The sequence below is a fragment of the Chiloscyllium plagiosum genome, chromosome 6, assembly GCF_004010195.1.
Source record: "Chiloscyllium plagiosum isolate BGI_BamShark_2017 chromosome 6, ASM401019v2, whole genome shotgun sequence".
Taxonomy (NCBI): domain Eukaryota; kingdom Metazoa; phylum Chordata; class Chondrichthyes; order Orectolobiformes; family Hemiscylliidae; genus Chiloscyllium; species Chiloscyllium plagiosum.
This window is the reverse complement of record NC_057715.1, coordinates 108855855-108861854: the sequence shown is the minus strand read 5'-3', so window position 1 is coordinate 108861854 and position 6000 is coordinate 108855855.

Genomic DNA, 6000 nt, shown 5'->3' with positions numbered 1-6000 from the left:
CACACACACTCCCACACTCACACATGCACCCCCTCACAGACTTAGACACTCTACGCTCACATATACACACATACACACTCTCTCTCACACTCACAATTCCCCACCCCAGACATACATAGACAGTCAGACACACACACACAAAAACCCACATGCACACATATACATATACGTTTGTGGGGTGAATTTGTACTTGCAGAGTAACATTGTATTTTGCTCAAAAACTGCATAAATTTGTATAAGACTCTGTTAATTCACTTTTTAGATTAGAATCAGTCTAAACATTATGGCACAGACAGAATACAGGGGGACTAACACCTTCAGCATAATATCTGGCTAACACCAATTGTTACAGTTAACCTGAGAATGTAACTTTTAAAAAAGGTTTTGTGATTTAGATATGAAAGAAGGTAAACTATCATGGTATTTGAACAGATGAAAGACTCAACAAATAATCAAGTGTTTTCTCAGTCACATCACACTGTAAACTTTTGCTATAAGTTCTGTGCCTTACGATCTTACACTCCACAACCACCTGATGAAGGAGCATTGCTCTGAAAGCTAGTGGTTCCAATTAAACCTGTTGGACTACAACCTGGTGTTGTGTGATTTTTAACTTTGTACACCCCAATCCAATACCGGCTTCTCCAAATCAATATTGCGCATATTGTAACAGAATTCTAATGAGGGCTGGACCTCCTGATTTTTGTGTTGTTGAGTGTGGGATAATAACAGCCATTGCACTGTGAGGAGATGCTGGCATGGTGATAATATTACGGGTTATCCAAGGCTCAGGTTCATTGTTTTCTGGGAGCAACATTTCAAATTCAAATCCCATCATGGCAACTGGAGAAACTAAAATCCAATTAATAAATCTGGAACTGAAACCTGGTCTTCCTGACTATGATAATTATCATTGATTGTTGAAAGGGAAAAAAATAACTTATCTGGTTCACTGATGTTCCTTATGAATGGAAATCTTCCGTTTTTACCCATCTACCATACATGTGACTCTAGGTCCATAGCTATGTGCTTGACTCTTAACTGCCTTCTGAAACCATCATAGCACTCTTGGTCAAAAGCAATTAGAAATGTCCAACAGATGCTTGCTTTGTGAGTGATGCCCATCTCTCATGAAACAAACTAACTCCTTTACTCCTCTTTGAACAGATGACTTACAATCACTTATGTTCACTGACCCAGAAATTGGGGCCTCATTTTAGTTCCAAAGAGAGTACAAAATTCAGCACTCCCACAGTGCATCAGCTTTTGATCTTTGTATTCAAGTTGTGGGGTGATACTTGACCCCCAGCATTCTGACAGAAGAGTAGGGTTGCAAGCAATCAAGGAGGTTTGGGCCAGGTTTCCAAACATGCCATCAGACATATTCACAACTTCTTATCTAAAATTTCAAACAGTAGAAGTACATTTTTGTTTCTAAGCAACCTGTTTGGAGATGTTACTACATACCTCTGGAGCAAATGGGACTTGAACCTGGGCTTCCTAACTCAGTGATTGCAATCAGATGGATCTCATGGACTATGAGATCCTTGAATGGGGTTGCTAAACTGGGCCAATCAGGGAATCCCAACCCGGGCTGACAGATATAAACAGGGGATGCAAAGAGTCTCCTGACTTCTAAGACTGACTTTGAGCTGGCTGGTCATAGCCAGTGCACTGTGCACATGTAAATAAAGGGTGACTTGGTGATGCATTACCGACCTCTGTGCAGGGATTTCAGATAGAGACACCACTACTGCGGTATAAGAGGGCTCCTTGTACATTTATAAAACTAAATTCTAATTGATTACATTGTGATGTACAGTGTGTTATGTATATGACATTCATTTATCATAATTTAGTTTACAGTTTGGATTTGAACTAATGGTACATGGATTTTGACCTATGTATCTGAAGGGGATTTTCTGCATTGCTGTAGCAATGGTGATTTTATGAGAGAGATAGTTCTTGGTGGCTAATGGGAATTTGTTTACTTTGAGAGAGTTTTAAGAAGCAAACAAAATAAACAATAAATAATACTTCGGTTGGATGGTTCCAGCCTCCTGTTTGGCTTCAAGGACATCCCCATTGTAAGAAACATGCATTTTTATTTTTGCACTTTTTACGATTTTGTACAGAAATGAGGGGGACTAATAAAACAATGTTTCAGATGACTATTGCATGATTTGAAAAACAAGTCACCCAACATTCACACCAAGTATCATGTAAAAAGTTATTTAACAGGCAATAATTGAAGTGATTGCAAATGATTTGGACGCAAGGTGTTCTGTGTACAAAGCAACTGGGTGGCAACAAGATTTTAATTGGTCTGTGGACTCGTGTCCAATTACAGATACCAAGGGCCTTTTGCCTGGCAACAACTGTGTGATTGGTTCTCAGGTAACTGAACAGCTTGGGACTGGGAGCAAGACACAGAGGAGTGTTTTGATCTCCACTAGTGCAGGAGCTGTATTTCTGTTCTGTGCAACTATAAACCATTTAGAACCTGAAGAAAGCTAGCTGATCTTTCCTTCAGCAGTTAACATAAGCTGTGACTTCTAATTGATTATTCAGAGACCTTTTCATTAGCTAACTGGCCACATTGTGTTTCTTGCAGACTTGTGGAAATATCCAAAGAGAGATGACTGCACAACTACAGTCTGACCAGCAGAAGGATCATCTCAGCAACCTGTGATAAGAACCATTGAATTGCCACACAGATTTTTTCTCTGCCTGTAACCTTCTTTTCCTTGTCTGTTACTGAATGTGTGTGTACATGTCTGTTTATGCTTTTGTGCATGTCTGTAAGGCACCTACAAGGAGATTACAGTTTTAATTAGAAGTATTATATGCCAAAAGTCTATAACTATTTACTTGCATCTAAAGTTTAACTAACTATAATAAATAGTAATCCTTGTTAAGTACAAAGACTAGTCTATCAAGATGGGTTCTGCAAAATAGGTAAATCAGTGAATTTTGTTGACTTACTTTGAAATTTTTAACATTTGTGACAACTCTAGGAATATCAGGGTTTAATTTCCAACACACTACACCAATGAATATTGGAAGTATAGGTTGAAGAAAGCCCTGCTGGTTTCATTTTGCTTAGATTTTGGCCGAACCTGGAATATAATACAGTTTCTCCTGTTGAAGGTGAAGGGTACCCCTCCTTGTCCGATCATCCCCGAGAAACTACTCCATGTTTTTCTCAGTCAGTAACAAACTATCGATGAGGATGAGCACCTCGCTAAGACCTTCCCTACTCCTCCACTTCTTGCCTACAAACAATTGCCAAACCTTAAGCAGACCATTGTTCAGAGCAAACTGCCCAACCTTCAGGACAACATCAACTACAACATCATGTAACACTGCCATGGCAACCACTGCAAGACGTGTCAGAGTGTCGATATGGACACCACCATTACACATGGGGACACCTCCCACCATGTATTTGGTAGGTACTCATGTGACTCAGCCAACATTGTCTATCTCATACACTGCAGACGAAGATGCCCTGAGTCATGGTACATTGGCGAGACCAAAGAGACACTATGACAACAGATGAATGGATACCACACAACAATCAACAGACAGGAGTGTTCCCTCCCAGTTGGGGAACACTTCAACGGTCAGGGACATTTGGTCTCGGACTTTCAGGTGACCATCCCTCAAAGGCGGACTTTGGGACAGGCAACAACGAAAAGTGGCCGAGCAGAGGCTGATAACCAAGTTTGGTATCCATGGGGATGGCCTCAACTGCGACCTTAGGTTCATGTCACACTACCTCCCACCATGTATTTGGTAGGTACTCATGTGACTCAGCCAACATTGTCTATCTCATACACTGCAGACGAAGATGCCCTGAGTCATGGTACATTGGCGAGACCAAGGAGACACTATGACAACAGATGAATGGATACCACACAACAATCAACAGACAGGAGTGTTCCCTCCCAGTTGGGGAACACTTCAACGGTCAGGGACATTTGGTCTCGGACTTTCAGGTGACCATCCCTCAAAGGCGGACTTTGGGACAGGCAACAACGAAAAGTGGCCGAGCAGAGGCTGATAACCAAGTTTGGTATCCATGGGGATGGCCTCAACTGCGACCTTAGGTTCGTGTCACACTACAGGTGACCCTACTGCACTACACACACACGCACACACACACTCCTACATACTCACATACTAACACAGACCCTCTCTCATACACAAGCTCTCTCTCATATGCACACAAGTACACACCCCACAATTACATCCATGCACGCACCCTCTCATATTAATGGTTTACCTATTAACAAACCAAAACTAGCAAAACCATTCTAAAAGATGAAAGACTTAATCTAAGTTTGCATAATATATTTCAGCCGCATAACAATGTAACCTTTTGCTATAAATTCAATGGTCGTGCTGCACAGCCACCTAATGAAGGAGCAGCGCTCTGAAAGCTTGTGCTTCCGAATAAACCTGTTGGACTATAACCCGGTGTTGTGTGATTTTTAACTTTGTCCTGTAGAAGAGTAATATCTTAACATGGCCAGAAGAAAGGTTACCAAATTGTGTGGAATTAGTTTCAAAGTTCCAGACTAGAAGGGCTGAGTTAAAATCCGAAGGGGATACCTGAAGCTGAAGAATGTTGAAGTTCAGTTGTATGAAGAATCATGGAAGATGACATCAGATTTCCAGTTCTGAGGAAAGGTCACTTGTCCCTGAACATCAACTCGGATTCCTATGCACACATGCTGCCAGACCTGCTGGGTTTTTCCAGGAATTTTTGATTTTCAGCATCCATAGTTCTTTCAGTTTTTATCAGACTTTCAAGACTAGGAATAGAAGCCACAGTTAGGTCAAGCCCTATAGATGTGACAGAAATAGGAATTTTCTCTGATGTGAGTACTGCAAAGGACTGCTGTTGAGATTAATGAGTTTGCATTTTACCATGTAAATTAAAATACAGTCAATCATATGTTCTACCATATTATTAGCCTGGATGTTTGGGTCACAAGCCCAGTAATTTAAACAATCCATCCTGATATATCCCAGATGTTTTCAGTAGAAAGTGATGTAGTGTTCAGGAGTTTAGTAATGAAGGTCAAAGTTGTCAACAAAAAATATTATGGACCATCAATTATTCAGGTGTAGTTCTTGACCCTCTGCAACCCTAAAATGAAATGGCTTTCACAACCAGGAAAGCATAAAAATAGTTAAGGCAGATTAAAATGATTTCAGCATTTGGTCACCCAGATAAACAGAATGTTGATGTTACAAGCTCCTGTACAAAGTGTTAGCTCATGGGAGCTTCATAACATAACTCTGGTAAGTTACATTAAATAATTAAAGATGTTTAAATAAAAGTCACAGGCAACTTCTTTTCATGCTGGACATATTAATACAAGAAACATCCAAGGCCCAATAGATCATTCTAAATGATTGTCCTGCTGAAACGACTCTGCTTTCTGCTTAAAGCAGTGCGGCTAATTGCCTTTATCCTGTTTTTGAGATTTGGGTATTGACAAATTTCCACTGCCTTTTCCATTGTGCAATCATTGAGCTGAGAAATGAACTTAATTCAACACATATGACGTGCAAATATGTTTCACACCAGCAGTAAAAGACAAACTATCTCAGTTTTGTGTTCCACCTACAATTCATTTGTGCATTATGAACACCATAAGAACTCGGAACAGGAGTAGGCAATCCAGGCCCTCCAGGCTGCTCCACTGTTTAATACGATCATGGCTGATCTCAGCTCAGTGCTAACTCTACCTTCCTGCCAGCTCCCCATAACCCTTCAAACCGTTGCTAATTAAAAATCTGATTATCTCGTTATTCAGTGTCCCAGCATTCACCACACTCTGGGACAGTGAATTACACAGATTCATGACACTTTGAGAGAAGAAATTTCATTTCATCTCTGTTTGAAGTTTGCCACCTCATACCCTAAAACTATGAGCTCTCATTCTGGATTATCCCACAAGAGGAAACATCTTCTCTACATCACCT